Genomic DNA, 15,857 nt, shown 5'->3' with positions numbered 1-15,857 from the left:
CCCTGTTTTCATGGGTGCATATGTTGCCTCAATGCATCTGATATTGACCCCAGATTAAGTCTGGAAATATTTACCAAAATTACAATTTGTGCATGATTGCCTTGGAGGGCACTAATTAGGAATCAATATGTGGTCTCTGTAAATAATGTGACCAAATTAACTTGTTCATTGGGCCACATGTCTGTTATGCAACAGCGAGTAAGATTGTAAATTTATAAAACTGTTCAATATTCAGGAGAGCCACAAAAATCGAGCCATGGGGCACCGTGTTGTTGAGGTCCTCTTCCATCCTGATTGTGGGCAATTTCCTCAAACCAATTCTATAATAGTTCATTGTATAGGAAAACTAGAAAAAAGGTGTTGTGTTTTGTTTTTTTTTGTTTCTTTTCCTGTTTAGTCCAAAAAGACCTCACCTTTATATGTTTGCTCTATACGATCACAGTGATACCACATTTATATAGGTTTTATTATGATTTAATACAAACAAAATCAAATCTTTTGTGGAAAAAAAAAATCCTTCCCCCTCTCACCACGACAGCACCCAACCAGAGAGAGGGATCCGCCTCCAGGGACAGGAAATCCGAAACTTTAAAGGTGCGGTCCGCCCCATCTCCTTCACTGGTTTCCTGTTCCTGACGGGGGAGCCAGGGGACCTCGGTGTGGCTCCGTATAGCAGTGAGAGGGGGAATGGGAGTTCCCAGTTACCCCATTGTGGCCGTACAAGTCCCCCACGAGGCTTACCGAAGGGGTTAAATGCCTCGGCGGGGTAGATCAGTTTGATGCTGCGAGTTGCAGCGATAGCCTGTGGGGGGCGGATGGACTCCGGCGCTTCTCCGGTCATGGAAAGGAGACGTGCGGAGGAGCGACGGCGGCTGAGAGCGAGACGGGAAAATGAAGCCAGTCCCACTTCCGGCGGGGACCGGAAGTGCCGCGCTGGATGGCGTCCCACGTTATGGATGACGTCAGGAGGCGGGAAATTCAAATTGGAGATCCCACACAGGAGTCCTGTATGTAATTCTGCACCTGCAGCCGTCCACAGGATCTACTCCAGCCAGTCTGTTGCTGTTATTTGTGTTTGAAGACGCTGGGGAAAGTCAGCTCCTCTCCACCAGACGAGATGAGTTCTAACGAAGGTGGTAGAGATTCGGTGGTCACCGCTACGGTAAATGCAGTAGAGGGATAGCCCGCTGATTGGTGAGTGCGGCCTTACCATGCCCTTAAACTGGTTCTGATGGTGTTTTATGTGATTTCTTATTTTAGAGGGAAGAGTCGCATAGGGGAAAATCCACTGTAAAATCTAAAAATCATGTGTGTAGGATTTGTTGAGATGATCTGCCTGACTCGTACTTAACCCCTTCCCGACATTTGACGTAATAGTACTGCATGGCGGGAGGTGCGTTACCGCAAAATGCAGTATTATTACGTCAAGCTTCTGGCGCCGGCTCCTGAACGGAGCCGGCGCCAGAAGCTGCGGGTGTCGGCTACATATTATAACCTACACCCGCCTCTAACACCCGCGATCGGAGATTTCTCCGATCGCGGGTGTTAACCCCTAACACGCCGCGGTCGCGCTGACCGCGGCGTGTTAGAGGCATTTAAAAAGGATTTTAAGTCAATCGGACCCACCCGCGGCGCTTACCGGGGGGGTCCGCAGCTCCGATCGCAGCCCCGGGACTGCCGGTGCCCGGGGCTGCGAGATCTTCCTCCCGGTGCTGGGTCCGTGCCTCCTGGCACGACCCGGCTGTAAGACACTGGGCATGCGCAGCATGCTCAGTGTCTTACATTACACAGTGCAATACTTCTGTATTGCACTGTGTAACCTGTAAAAGAGCTTGAACAAGTGATCAGAAGATCACTTGTTCAAGCTAAGATGTCAATTACTGTAAAAAAAAGTTAAAACATAAAGTTTTTTTAAATAAAAATAAATAATAAAAGAAAGTGAAAGTCCCCCCAAACACCACATTTCCATGTACACAAGTAATAAAGTATAAAAAAAAACACTAAATCACAAAAAAAAAACACTTATTTGGTATCGCTGCGTCCTTAACAATATGTACAATAAATCCTAATCATAATTGGACCCGCTCGGTGAACGTGGTAGAAAAAAACCCCAAAAAACGTGCCAAAAATTAAAACTTTTCATCAAATTGCTTTACAAAAAATGTTCTAAAAAGTGATCCGAAAAAGTTACAAGCACCAAAATGATACCACTGAAAAGAACAACTTGTCACGCAAAAAATAAGCTCACAACCAGCTCCGTCAATAAAAAATTACTATAGTTATGCTGCTATAAAAATGGCAATACTAAAACAAATGCAATTTTTTCTATTCTAGTTTTCCTTCAATAAAATTGGACAAATATAAACAAAACTATATAAATGAGGTATCACCGTAATCGTAGTGATCTGTAGAATGAAGATAATATATTATTGTTATGCTACAGTGAACACCCCCCCCCCCCAAAAAAAATGCTAAAAATCCAAAACAAGAATTGATGATTTTATTTTCCTCCTCATGTAAAGAGTTAATAAAATTGCTTCAACAAACTAAAAACCCACTAAAATGAAGGTTGTTTTACAGTGCATCTCGTCTCGCAAAAAATAAGCCCTTATTTGTCTAAATTGCTTAAAAAATAAATAAAGATTGTATAGCCTATTCCCAACGCGCATTGTTATAGAACGGCGCGGCGAGTAGTGACTTTCCAACACTGGTCAGGGTAAGACGGCGGCTGTTCACTGATCAGAGTAAGACGGCGGCTGTTCCTGACAGCCATCCATCCTGCCCCATGGACCAGAAGGGTTACGTCCCCCCCACACCCCCAGTTTATTATCGCTGCTATTGGCTCATCAATTCAGACGAGCCAATAGCAGCGAATTTACTTATGACGTCAGTAATACCGGTCACCATGTCTGTAGACACGGTGATCGGGGCAGGGTGGCGGCTGTTCCTGACAGCCACCAATTTTGCCTTGCGGTCCAGAGGGGTTTTGTTGCCCCCCTCTGTCCACGTTTGCTGCTATTGGCTGGTCGATTTGGTCCAGCCAAAAGCAGCAATATTCGTCACAATGGGCATCGCTAGGGTGAATAAGAGCAACACTTGGCGATAATTTCCCTACGGAAAACGAAGATATGGTACAAAAGCGCTGGCCGTGCACATTGTTCAGATGATGCTGTACAACTCTTACGTGCTGTTCCAATGTGCAGGTCCTGCCGTATCATTTCTCCGTTTTCAAGAGGAAGGTATTAGGAAACTAATATTGGGACAAGAAGGACGGGGCCCCTCTTCAATAAAGAGTCTGTTCCAAAAGAGGAGTTAGGATGGACACTACATACTACTAAGAGACCTGCGACACCTCCAGAGTGACAAACGTTTAGTTGGTCCCTTGGTATATTCCATCTCCTTATACGCAACACATTCACAATTTACGCCCCAACCTGTTGTGAATTCATTTAGGTAAAATGAATAATTGTAACAACTGTTATGTCCCGTTGCTCCCTATACCCCTCGATTATTTCATAAGGGGTGCCACATAACGGGCACTGAACTTTCCAGAAATAATTGCAATTTCCATCTTGGACTCCATTGCACATCACCTATATGTTCAAAATGCTCATTTCACCAAGTGTATTACACTACACCACATATTACACCTTGCTATATTCCCCAAGGGGTGTACATTCAACAATTAGGGTCACTTATCGGGTTTTCCTCTGTTTTGGTACCACTACGGCTCTCCAAATGTATCCTGACACATGTGAAAGATTTCTTACAAATTTGGCCTCTAAAAGACAAACATCCCTCTTTTCCTCTACTGTGCGCCCATAAAGCATTTTATATGCACATGTGGGGCACTTCTACACTTGTGAGAAATAGTTTTACACCTTTTTTGGGGTTATTTAATATATTATCCCTTGTGGCTTACAAAAATTAGGGGTAAAGTGACATTTATAGGAAAATTTTCACCTTTTTAATGTTTAGGGCCTAATTGGATCATTCACCTGTACGGGCAAATACATATATAACACATTGCAAAATTCTCTAAGGGGTGTGCGTTAAAAAATTAGGGTCACTTTTCGGATTCTTATCTGTTTTATACCACTAGGGTTCTCCAAATGCATGTCAAACATTTCTGTCAAATTTGGCTTCTAAAAGGCAAACATCCCCCTTCCCTTTTACTGTGCGCCCATACAACATTTTATATACACATGTGGGGTACTTCTACACTCGAGAGAAATAGGTTTACACATTTTGGGGGTTTATTACATATTTTTATCCCTTGTGGCTATAAAAAATTAGGGGTACAATGACCTTAATAAGAAAATTTTCACCTTTTTCCTATTTAAGTCCTAATTAAATCAAACAACTTTACGGACAAATACACATATTACACCTTGCTAAATTCTCTAAGGGGTGTGCTTTCCAAAATGGTGACACTTGTTGGGGTTCCCCTCTGTTTTGGTACCACTACGGCTCTCTAAATGCATCCTGACACATGTAAAGGATGTCTGTCAAATTTGGCTTCTAAAAGGCCAACGCCCCTCTTTCCCTTCTGAGCTTCACTGCGTACCCATACAACATTTTATTTCCATGTGTGGGGCAATGTTATACTTGGGAGAAATGCTAGTACACATTTTTTTGGGTTGTTTCATCTTTAATGCCTTATGGGATACAAAAATTAGCCGTAAAAGTGACTTTTTTGGGAAAATGTTCATATGTTTCCTTTTAGGGACCTAATTGAAGCAAACACCTGTAGGGGAAAATACACATATTACACCTTGCTAAATTCTCCAAAGGGTGCACTTTCCAAAATGGTGACACTTGTTGGGGTTCCCCTCTGTTTTGGTACCACTAGGGCTCTCCAAATGCATCCTGACACATGTAAAGGATGATTGGCAAATCTGGCTTCTAAAAGGCCAAAGCCCCTCTTTCCCTTCTGAGCCCTACTGTGCACCCATACAACACTTTATATGCAAAAGTGGTGCAATTCTGTGCTTAGGAGAAATAGTTTTACACATTTATGGGGGTTGTTTCATATTTTATCCCTTGTGGCTTACAAAAATTTGGGGTAAAAGTGACTTTTTTGAGATAATTTTCACCTTTTTTCCCTTTTGGGGCCTGATTGAATCAAACACCTGTTGGGGCAAATACACAAATTACACCTTGCTACACTCTCCAAGGGGTGTACTTTCCAAAATGGTGTCTCTTGTTGGGGCTTTCCTCTGTTTTGGTACCATTATGGCTCTCCAAATGCATCCTGACACATGAAAACTTTTTCAGCCATATTTGCCCTCCAAAATCGAAACAACGCTCTTTCCATTCCAAGTGCCCCCCTGAGCCCGTACAGCAGGGTACAGTGACAAAATGGGTATTGGCATACTCAGGAGGAATTGCCCAAAACATTGTAAAATGCATTTTCCTTTTTAACCCATTGTGAAGGTGCAAATTTTAGTGTTCAATGAATCTATAGTAAGATAAAATTACATTTCTCTAATTTCACTTTCATTTATCTTTCACCCTCATGAAACGCTCATAGGGTTAACAAAATTCCCAAAGGTTGTTTTGAATATTTTGAGGGGTGTAGTTTCTAAAATGGTGTCATTTGTGGGGGTTTTCTGTCATGTAGGCCTTATAAAGTCACTTCTAACTAAATTGACCCTCCAAAAGTAGGTTTTGATGAATTTCGTGAAAATCTGAAAAATTGCACCTAAAGTTATAAGCCTCCTAACATCCTAAATAAAGGAAAAGATGTTTGAAAAATGATGCCAAGCTAAAGCAGACATATGGAAAATGTTATTTTAGTGATATGACCAACTTTCCAAAAAGTAGAAAATTTTGAATTTGGAAAACATTGTTTTTTTCAAAATTTTTGCCAAATTTCCATTTATTTCATAAATAAATACTAAACATATTGATTAAATTTCTCAACCAACATGAAGTACAATGTGTCACGAAAAAACAATCTCAAAATCAACTGGATATGTTAAAGCGTTCCAAAGTTATAACCACTTAAATAGACACATGTCAGATTTTAAAAAATGGGCCGTGTCAGGAAGGTGAAAAGTGGCTTCAGCGTTAAGGGGTTAAAGCCAAATTGTGACCAATGTATTCAGCGTATGTTAGCCCAGGATCAGTCGGCTTTATTTGAATCCATGCGCACGCTAATTCAACAAGAGGTGCGTAATTCCATGTAGGAGATGAAGAAATCCCTCAGAACCAGGAACTCCCCGAGCATCTCTAGAGAATGTGACAACTCGGACTCAAGCCAAGAGGATCGGTCATCAGAGTCTGAGGAGGACGACAAGTCAGGCAGGCCTCTGTTCCCAGCAGAGGATACTGACCATCTTATAAAACTGGTGAGGGCAACTATGGAGTTAGAGTAAGAGAAAGAGGAGCAGTCAGTCACGGACGTCACGGTTAGGAGAAAAGAAGAAAAGATTTTTTTCCCGTTCATGAGAACATTTCTTCCCTTATCAAGGCGGAATACAAGAAAAAAGGCTTTGAAGAGGGAAGTATCCATTCCCGGAAAAGGAAACAGAAGCATAGGATAAAGCCCCAAAGCTATATGGGTGTTGCTATATCTAAAGTCTCCAGAAAGAGCACACTTTCAATGGAAGATTCAGGCTTACTCAAGGATCCCATGGGAAAAAAAAGGCAGATAGCCTTCTCAGACGTTCCTGGTAGGCTGCCACAGGCACGTTTAAACCTAATATTGCTGCAACATGCGTCTACAGATCACTCTTCGTATGGACACACACACACACACACACACACACACACACACACACCTACACACACACACACACCTACACACCTTCAAGATAACATCTGTGTCTGGTCAGGAGGCTCAACAGGCTCTAGAGGCGGAGGTGAGGTCCCTGTTGGAGAAAAATGTGCTCAGCAGAGTTCCACTTCAGGAGCAGGGTACAGGATTCTACTCAACCCTGTTCTTCATTAAAAAAACAGATGGCTCCCTCCATACCATCATAAACCTGTAGCCTCTGAATCGATACCTGCGGATAGATAGGTTCAAGATGGAGTCCATAAAATCAACAGTAAACTTGCTTTTTCAGGACTGTTACATGGCTTCTATAGATCAGGCGGATGCATACTACCACGTCCCCATTCATCCAGACAGCCGGAGAGTGGCGGCAGTATTGAATGGCAGGTTCGCACACCTTCAATTCAGGGCACTGCCCTTTGGAGTAGCCATAGCTCCAAGAGTTTTCACAAAGTTAAAATCCGAAGGGGCAGCCTATATAAGAAAGCATCAAGGCATCTTTGTACCATACTTCGACGACTTTCTACTGATAGGAAGCTCTGTGAAGAAACTGGAGGTCCAGATAAAAGTGTTTTTTTTTTTTTACACCGCCTAGGTTGGATGGTGAATCTGAAGAAGTCCTCCATTATACCCGCCAAGTCAAAGATCTTTTTAGGTATCCAGTTGGATTCCAATTACTAAAGATCCTTCCTTCCACAGGAGGAGGCTCTGTACAACCTCTCCACCGAGGCTCTTAATTTCAGAGAATCGTCCCCTACAATAAGAGAGATGATGAGGATTTTGGGTCTCTTCACGGCAGCAATTCCAGCAGTGCCTTGGGCAATGTTTCATGTAAGACCTTTACAACTATTCATGTTGAAAACCTGGAACAGAGAAAAGACCAGTCTAGATTGCAGGATCCCGCTTTCTCAGAAGATTTTAGAATCTCTAGATCGGTGTCGCTTCCTCCCACCCTTCCCCTTACATCTTGGCACACGTCAGGGATGCTCACTTTCGTCACTTTTATTTGCCTCACTATAGAGGCTTTGGCGGCCCAACTCTGTCAAGATCCCACTTATCAAGGAATCGGCCAGCGAGAGGATAGGGTTGGCTTGTATGCCGACGATATGATTTTGTTTCTCTCGGAAGCAATCACATCCCACATAGTGGAGGGTCTTGTGGTGGTATTCAAATATTTGGGTATAATGACCACCAAACTATACCAAGAAACATTAAAACAATTACAACATACAGCAATCCCGCTACCTAAAAAAATTCTTCAGAGAACTGCACTCGCTGACAGGAGTCTTTGTATGGGCCACATCCAGCGCTAAGCTGAGCTAACACTCTACAGCGCCCAAAAGAAGAGGCCGGAATGACGCTCCCTGTTTATTATCATTATTATATGGCAGGACAGCTCGGGTACCTACACCACTGGATGGAGGGCCAGACCGTAGCCAATTCAGAACATCATTTGCAGCAATATCTGGGCCTTAACACACTATGCCTGTTACCACTACACAGCCTGACTAGACGGGTATAGAAAGCAGCCAGACAACTTGGTAACTTTGCTGATATTGTGGCAGAGACCCCACTGTGGCACATTCACTCCTACACATACATTAAATATACTACAAATTCAGTTCTGCATGTAAGGGATTGTTAATTCAGACCCTTTGGTCTCCAAATTCTAAAAATATGTTCCTGAGGAATTGACTACAAAAGCTGCAATTACCACAACGGTGATCTCGGGGTCGGACTGGGGCACCGGTGGATGCTCTGGTGGGCCCCCGATACCACTGCTACGGCAGGGGCCTCCATCCCCATCTGAGGCCCTGCCAGTGACAGCATTGAAACTTGATGCGGCCGCTCAAGTACTATCACTGATGTAACTCGGCAGTCAATGGCGCTGCCATTTACCTTGTGCGGCACAGAGTAAACGGCAGCGCCGTTGACCGCTGAGTTACGCTTACTGGCGACTGCTGTGGTACATTGCCGACTCATCGCTGAGCATTGGCTTCGCGTACGAACCCTGATGCGCGGTCCTGTCAGTTCCAGCGCAGCAGTGAGAAGATAGATTGAGGACAAGGGAGCTCTGCTATAGGCGAGTCAGTTTTATTATTTTGTTAACTATTCACGGGCCGGAACAGGAGAAGGGGGGGGGGGTTAACTACAGGACTGTTTACAATAAGAGAGCCACTAAAAGAATATATATATAAGATAGGAATAGTAGTGCTGTGCCCATATATACAGGATAGGAGTAGTAGTGCTGTGCCCATATACACAGGATAGGAGTAGTAGTACTGTTCCCATATATACTGGGTAGGAGTAGTAGTACTGTGCCCATATATACAGAGTAGGAGTAGTAATACTGTGCCCATATATAAAGGATAGGATTAGTAGAACTGTGCCCATATATACTGGATATGAGTGGTAGTACTTTGCTTTGTCCATATATAGAGCATAGGAGTAGTAGTACTATGCTGTGCCAATATATACTAGGTAGAAGAAAGTAGTATTGTGCCCATATATGCTGGATAGGATTAGTAGTAGAGTACTGTACTGACATATACCGGATACCAGTACTCTGTTCTACCCATATATACAGAATAGGAGTATAACATTTATTAGGACTTTGATATAAACTATTTGATAAGAGGAGCACTAAATATAGAATTAAGAAGAATTACTAGGGAGAGCATTATATAAAACATAATAAGTAGGAGCACTGTAAGACTGTGTAGATGAAATGATTATTTGGAAATTATATATTATGTAATAAATTATGGGAATGATGTCCAATTTAACTTGTTAGTAGAGATGAGCGAACACTAAAATGCTCGGGTACTCGTTATTCGAGACGAACTTTTCCCGATGCTCGAGTGCTCGTCTCGAATAACGAACCCCATTGAAGTCAATGGGAGACTCGAGCATTTTTCAAGGGGACCAAGGCTCTGCACAGGGAAGCTTGGCCAAACACCTGGGAACCTCAGAAAAGGATGGAAACACCACGGAAATGGACAGGAAACAGCAGGGGCAGCATGCATGGATGCCTCTGAGGCTGCTTAATCGCACCATTATGCCAAAATTATGGGCAACAGCATGGCCATGACAGAGTGACAGAATGAAGCTAGATAGTATCTAAAACATGCAATAATTGACCCTGACACTATAGGGGACGGCATGCAGAGGCAGCGGCAGCAGGCTAGAGAGTGTCATGGCGACATACCCTAAATGGACTCAGGCTTCAAACCAATGGGTGGCAGAGAGGAACCAAAGGAGGTGAGCAAGAAGTGCTCAAATAATATCGGTACATGATAAAAGTTTGCCAGTATATTTTGTGGATTACACAGCAGGGTGGCGACAAAGTTAACATGGAAGCCATGAAAACAACCCAAAATTCTGCCTGACACAGCTCGTTTGATAAGGGGACCATGTATGGAGGCAGTGAACTAGTAGTAGATTAAAGGTGCTGCAGTTAAAACTATGTTAGTTGGATCTTGGCATGGAGCTGGCGCTCCGCTGCCAGACGAGCTTTCGCCAATCCAAGCCCCTAGTCTCTAGGCTACTCCCCAAACAGCACTTTTGTATAAGATCAAGTGTAGTAGCGTTCTTATAAGTTTAGGATATGCCGGGTGAGGGGAATGTAAACAGATACGCAAGAAGCGCATGATGCGCATGGAGCTGGCGCTCCGCTGCCAGGCGAGCTTTCGCCAATCCAAGCCCCTGTCTCTAGGCTACTCCCCAAACAGCACTTTTGTATAAGATCAAGTGTAGTAGCGTTCTTATAAGTTTAGGATATGCCGGGTGAGGGGAATGTAAACAGATGCGCAAGAAGCGCATGATGCGCATGGAGCTGGCGCTCCGCTGCCAGGCGAGCTTTCGCAAATCCAAGCCCCTGTCTCTAGGCTACTCCCCAAACAGCACTTTTGTATAAGATCAAGTGTAGTAGCGTTCTTATAAGTTTAGGATATGGCGGGTGAGGGGAATGTAAACAGATGCGCAAGAAGCGCTGAAATAATATCCCTAAATGGTAAAAGTTTGCAAGTATATTTTGTGGATTACACAGCAGGGTGGCGACAAAGTTAACAACTTTGATGTGGAATGCCCTGTAATAGCTCTTGGGCGGTGTGCCTTTTATCGCCTAGGCTCAGCAGTTTCAGCACCGCCTGCTGTCGCTTAGCGACGGCACTGCTGCTGTGCCTAGAGCTACCGACTGATGGCGCCATGCCCACGGATGGTAATTCGGAGGAGGAGGAGGTGGAGGAGGGGTGGGAGGAGGTATAGTAGGCCTTTGAGACCTGGACCGAGGTAGGCCCCGCAATTCTCTGCGTCGGCAGTATATGACCAGCCCCAGGGTCAGACTCGGTCCCAGCCTGCACCAAGTTAAGTGTAGTAGCGTTCTTATAAGTTTGGGATATGGCGGGTTAGGGGAATGTAAACAGATGCGCAAGAAGCGCATGATGCGCATGGAGCTGGCGTTCCGCTGCCAGGCGAGCTTTCGCCAATCCAAGCCCCTGTCTCTAGGCTACTCCCCAAACAGCACTTCTAAGAACCTTTTGTATAAGATCAAGTGTAGTAGCGTTCTTATAAGTTTAGGATATGCCGGGTGAGGGGAATGTAAACAGATGCGCAAGAAGCGCTGAAATAATATCCCTAAATGGTAAAAGTTTGCCAGTATATTTTGTGGATAACACAGCAGGGTGGCGACAAAGTTAACAACTTTGATGTGGAATCCATGAAAACAACCCAAATTTCTGCCTGACACACCTCGTTTGATAAAGGGACGATGTATGGAGGCAGCTATATGGACGACTTTTGGAGGTAGCAATGGAGACAACGTGTGGAGGCTGCTATGGAGACAATTTAATTTGGATAGTGCCTGTATGTGGCAGTCCCAAACATTTTTCAAACCAGAGGAGCAGGTAGGTGGCCCTCCAGTAAAATGGAATAGATTGAGTGCCTGTATGTGGCAGTCCCAAAAATTCTTCAAACCAGAGGAGCAGGTAGGTGGCCCTCCAGTAAAATGGAATAGATTGAGTGCCTGTATGTGGCAGTCCCAAAAATTGTTCAAACCAGAGGAGCAGGTAGGTGGCCCTCCAGTAAAATGGAATAGATTGAGTGCCTGTATGTGGCAGTCCCAAAAATTCTTCAAACCAGAGGAGCAGGTAGGTGGCCCTCCAGTAAAATGGAATAGATTGAGTGCCTGTATGTGGCAGTCCCAAAAATTGTTCAAACCAGAGGAGCAGGTAGGTGGCCCTCCAGTAAAATGGAATAGATTGAGTGCCTGTATGTGGCAGTCCCAAAAATTCTTCAAACCAGAGGAGCAGGTAGGTGGCCCTCCAGTAAAATGGAATTGATTGAGTGCCTGTATGTGGCAGTCCCAAAAATTCTTCAAACCAGAGGAGCAGGTAGGTGGCCCTCCAGTAAAATGGAATAGATTGAGTGCCTGTATGTGGCAGTCCCAAAAATTGTTCAAACCAGAGGACCGGGTAGGTGGCCCTCCAGAAAAATGGAATAGATTGAGTGCCTGTATGTGGCAGTCCCAAAAATTGTTCAAACCAGAGGACCGGGTAGGTGGCCCTCCAGAAAAATGGAATAGATTGAGTGCCTGTATGTGGCACTCACAAAAATTGTTTCAAACAGAGGACCGGGTAGGTGGCCCTCCAGAAAAATTAAATGCATGAAGTATAGCAAGAGCCAGTGGGCCCTGTCAAAAAATAGCCATTTTCCTCTGCTTTACTGTACAAAGAGGAGGAGAAGGAGGAAAATGAGGAGGAGGAGGAGGAGTGGATCAATTATTCAGGTTGAGCTTCCTTCACCTGGTGGAGATTGGAAATTCTGAGAAATCCAGCCTTTATTCATTTTAATAAGCGTCAGCCTGTCAGCGCTGTCAGTCGACAGGCGTGTACGCTTATCGGTGATGATGCCACCAGCTGCACTGAAAACCCGCTCGGACAAGACGCTAGCGGCAGGGCAGGCAAGAACCTCCAAGGCGTACAGCGCCAGTTCGTGCCACATGTCCAGCTTTGAAACCCAGTAGTTGTAGGGAGCTGTGTGATCATTTAGGACGATGGTATGGTCAGCTACGTACTCCCTCACCATCTTTCTGTAAAGATCAGCCCTACTCTGCCGAGACTGGGGACAGGTGACAGTGTCTTGCTGGGGTGACATAAAGCTGGCAAAAGCCTTGTAAAGCGTACCCTTGCCAGTGCTGGACAAGCTGCCTGCTCGCCTACTCTCCCTCGCTACTTGTCCCGCAGAACTACGCACTCTGCCGCTAGCGCTGTCAGAAGGGAAATACTGTTTCAGCTTGTGCACCAGGGCCTGCTGGTATTCATGCATTCTCACACTCCTTTCCTCTGCAGGGATGAGAGTGGCAAGATTTTGCTTGTACCGTGGGTCCAGGAGAGTGAACACCCAGTAATCGGTGCTGGAATAAATTCTTTGAACGCGAGGGTCACGGGATAGGCAGCCTAGCATGAAATCTGCCATATGCGCCAGAGTACCAACGCGTAAGAATTCACTCCCCTCACTGGCCTGACTGTCCATTTCCTCCTCCTCCAACTCCTCCAACTCCTCTTCTTCTGCCCATACACGCTGAACAGTGAAGGACTCAACAATGGTCCCCTCTTGTGTCTCGCCAACATTCTCCTCCTCTTCCTCCTCATCCTCCTCCACCTCCACCTCCTCCGATATGCGCTGAGAAACAGACCTCAGGGTGCTTTGGCTATCAACAAGGGAATATTCTTCCCCCGTCTCTTGTGACGAGCGCAAAGCTTCCGACTTCATGCTGACCAGAGAGTTTTTCAACAGGCCAAGCAGCGGGATGGTGAGGCTGATGATGGCGGCATCGCCACTGACCATCTGTGTTGACTCCTCAAAGTTACTCAGCACCTGACAGATATCAGACATCCACGTCCACTCCTCATTGTAGACTTGAGGAAGCTGACTGACCTGACTACCAGTTCTGGTGGAAGTTGACATCTGGCAGTCTACAATCGCTCTGCGCTGCTGGTAAACTCTGGATAACATGGTCAGTGTTGAATTCCACCTCGTGGGCACGTCGCACAACAGTCGGTGAGCGGGCAGTTGGAGGCGGCGCTGCGCTGCCCTGAGAGTGGCAGCATCTGGGCTGGACTTCCTGAAATGCGCACAGATGCGGCGCACCTTCGTGAGCAAATCAGACAGATTGGGGTATGTCTTGAGGAAACGCTGCACTATCAGATTTAACACATGGGCCAGGCATGGCACATGTGTCAGTCTGCCGAGTTGCAGAGCCACCACCAGGTTACGGCCGTTGTCACACACAACCATTCCCGGCTTGAGGTTCAGCGGTGCCAGCCACAGATCAGTCTGCGCCGTGATGCCCTGTAATAGCTCTTGGGCGGTGTGCCTTTTGTCGCCTAGGCTCAGCAGTTTGAGCACCGCCTGCTGTCGCTTAGCGACGGCACTGCTGCTGTGCCTAGAGCTACCGACTGATGGCGCCGTGCCCACGGATGGTAGTTCGGAGGAGGAGGTGGAGGAGGGGTGGGAGGAGGAGGAGGCATAGTAGGCCTGAAACACCTGGACCGAGGTAGGCCCCGCAATCCTCGGCGTCGGCAGTATATGAGCAGCCCCAGGGTCAGTCTCGGTCCCAGCCTCCACCAAGTTAACCCAATGTGCCGTCAGCGATATATAGTGGCCCTGCCCGGCAGCACTCGTCCACGTGTCCGTGGTCAGGTGGACCTTGTCAGAAACGGCGTTGGTCAGGGCACGGATGATGTTGTCTGACACGTGCTGGTGCAGGGCTGGGACGGCACATCGGGAAAAGTAGTGGCGGCTGGGGACCGAATACCGAGGGGCGGCCGCCGCCATGAGGTTGCGAAAGGCCTCGGTCTCTACTAGCCTATAGGGCAGCATCTCCAGGCTAAGCAATCTGGAGATGTGCACATTAAGGTATTGGGCGTGCGGGTGGGTTGCACTATATTTGCGTTTCCGCTCCAGCGTCTGGGGTATGGAGAGCTGAACGCTGGTGGATGCTGTGGAGGATCGTGGAGGCGACGATGGGGTTTTTGTGGCAGGGTCCTGGGCAGGGGGCTGACTAGCAGCTGACACAGGGGAAGGAGCAGTGGTGTGCACGGCCGGAGGTGAACGGGCTTGTTGCCACTGAGTGGGGTGCTTAGCATTCATATGCCTGCGCATACTGGTGGTAGTTAAGCTAGTAGTGGTGGAACCCCTGCTGAGCCTGGTTTGGCAAATGTTGCACACCACAGTCCGTCGGTCATCCGGTGTTTCCTTAAAGAACCTCCACACTTCTGAAGATCTAGCCCTCGCCGCAAGAGCCCTCACCACGGGAGCTTCACTAGTTGACAGTGGCGCTGATGCACCAGCTCTGGCCCTGCCTCTCCGTCTGGCCCCACCACTGCCTCTTCCAACCTGTTCAGGTCGAGGACTCTCCTCCGTCTCAGAAGCACTGTGTTCACCCGGCCTCTCAACCCAGCTTGGGTCTGTCACCTCATCATCCTCCGATCCCTCAGTCTGCTCCCCCCTCGGACTTCCTGCCCTGACAACAACTTCCCCACTGTCTGACAACCGTGTCTCCTCATCGTCGGACACCTCTTTACACACTTCCACTACGTCAAGGTCATCATCACCCACAGACTGTGACTGGTGGAAAACCTGGGCATCGGAAAATTGCTCAGCAGCAACCGGACAAGTGGTTTGTGACTGTGGGAAGGGTCCAGAAAACAGTTCCTCAGAGTATGCCGGTTCAAATGGCAAATTTTCCTGGGAGGGGGCAGACTGGGGGGGAGGAGGCTGAGGTGCAGGAGCTGGAGGAGTGGGGATTTCGGTGACATGGGTGGACTGCGTGGAAGACTGACTGGTGGTGGACAAATTGCTCGAAGCATTGTCAGCAATCCACGACATCACCTGTTCGCACTGTTCTGGCCTCAACAGTGCTCTACCACGAGTCCCAGTAACTTCAGACATGAACCTAGGGAGTGTAGCTCTGCGGCGTTCCCCTGCTCCCTCATCAGCAGGTGGTGTCTCACCCCGCCCAGGACCACGGCCTCTGACCCCTGCAGTAGTTGGACGCCCACGTCCCCGCCCTCGTCCT

This window comes from Engystomops pustulosus, chromosome 7 (genome assembly GCF_040894005.1).
Source record: "Engystomops pustulosus chromosome 7, aEngPut4.maternal, whole genome shotgun sequence".
Lineage (NCBI taxonomy): Eukaryota > Metazoa > Chordata > Amphibia > Anura > Leptodactylidae > Engystomops > Engystomops pustulosus.
Note: the sequence above shows the minus strand (reverse complement) of the source record.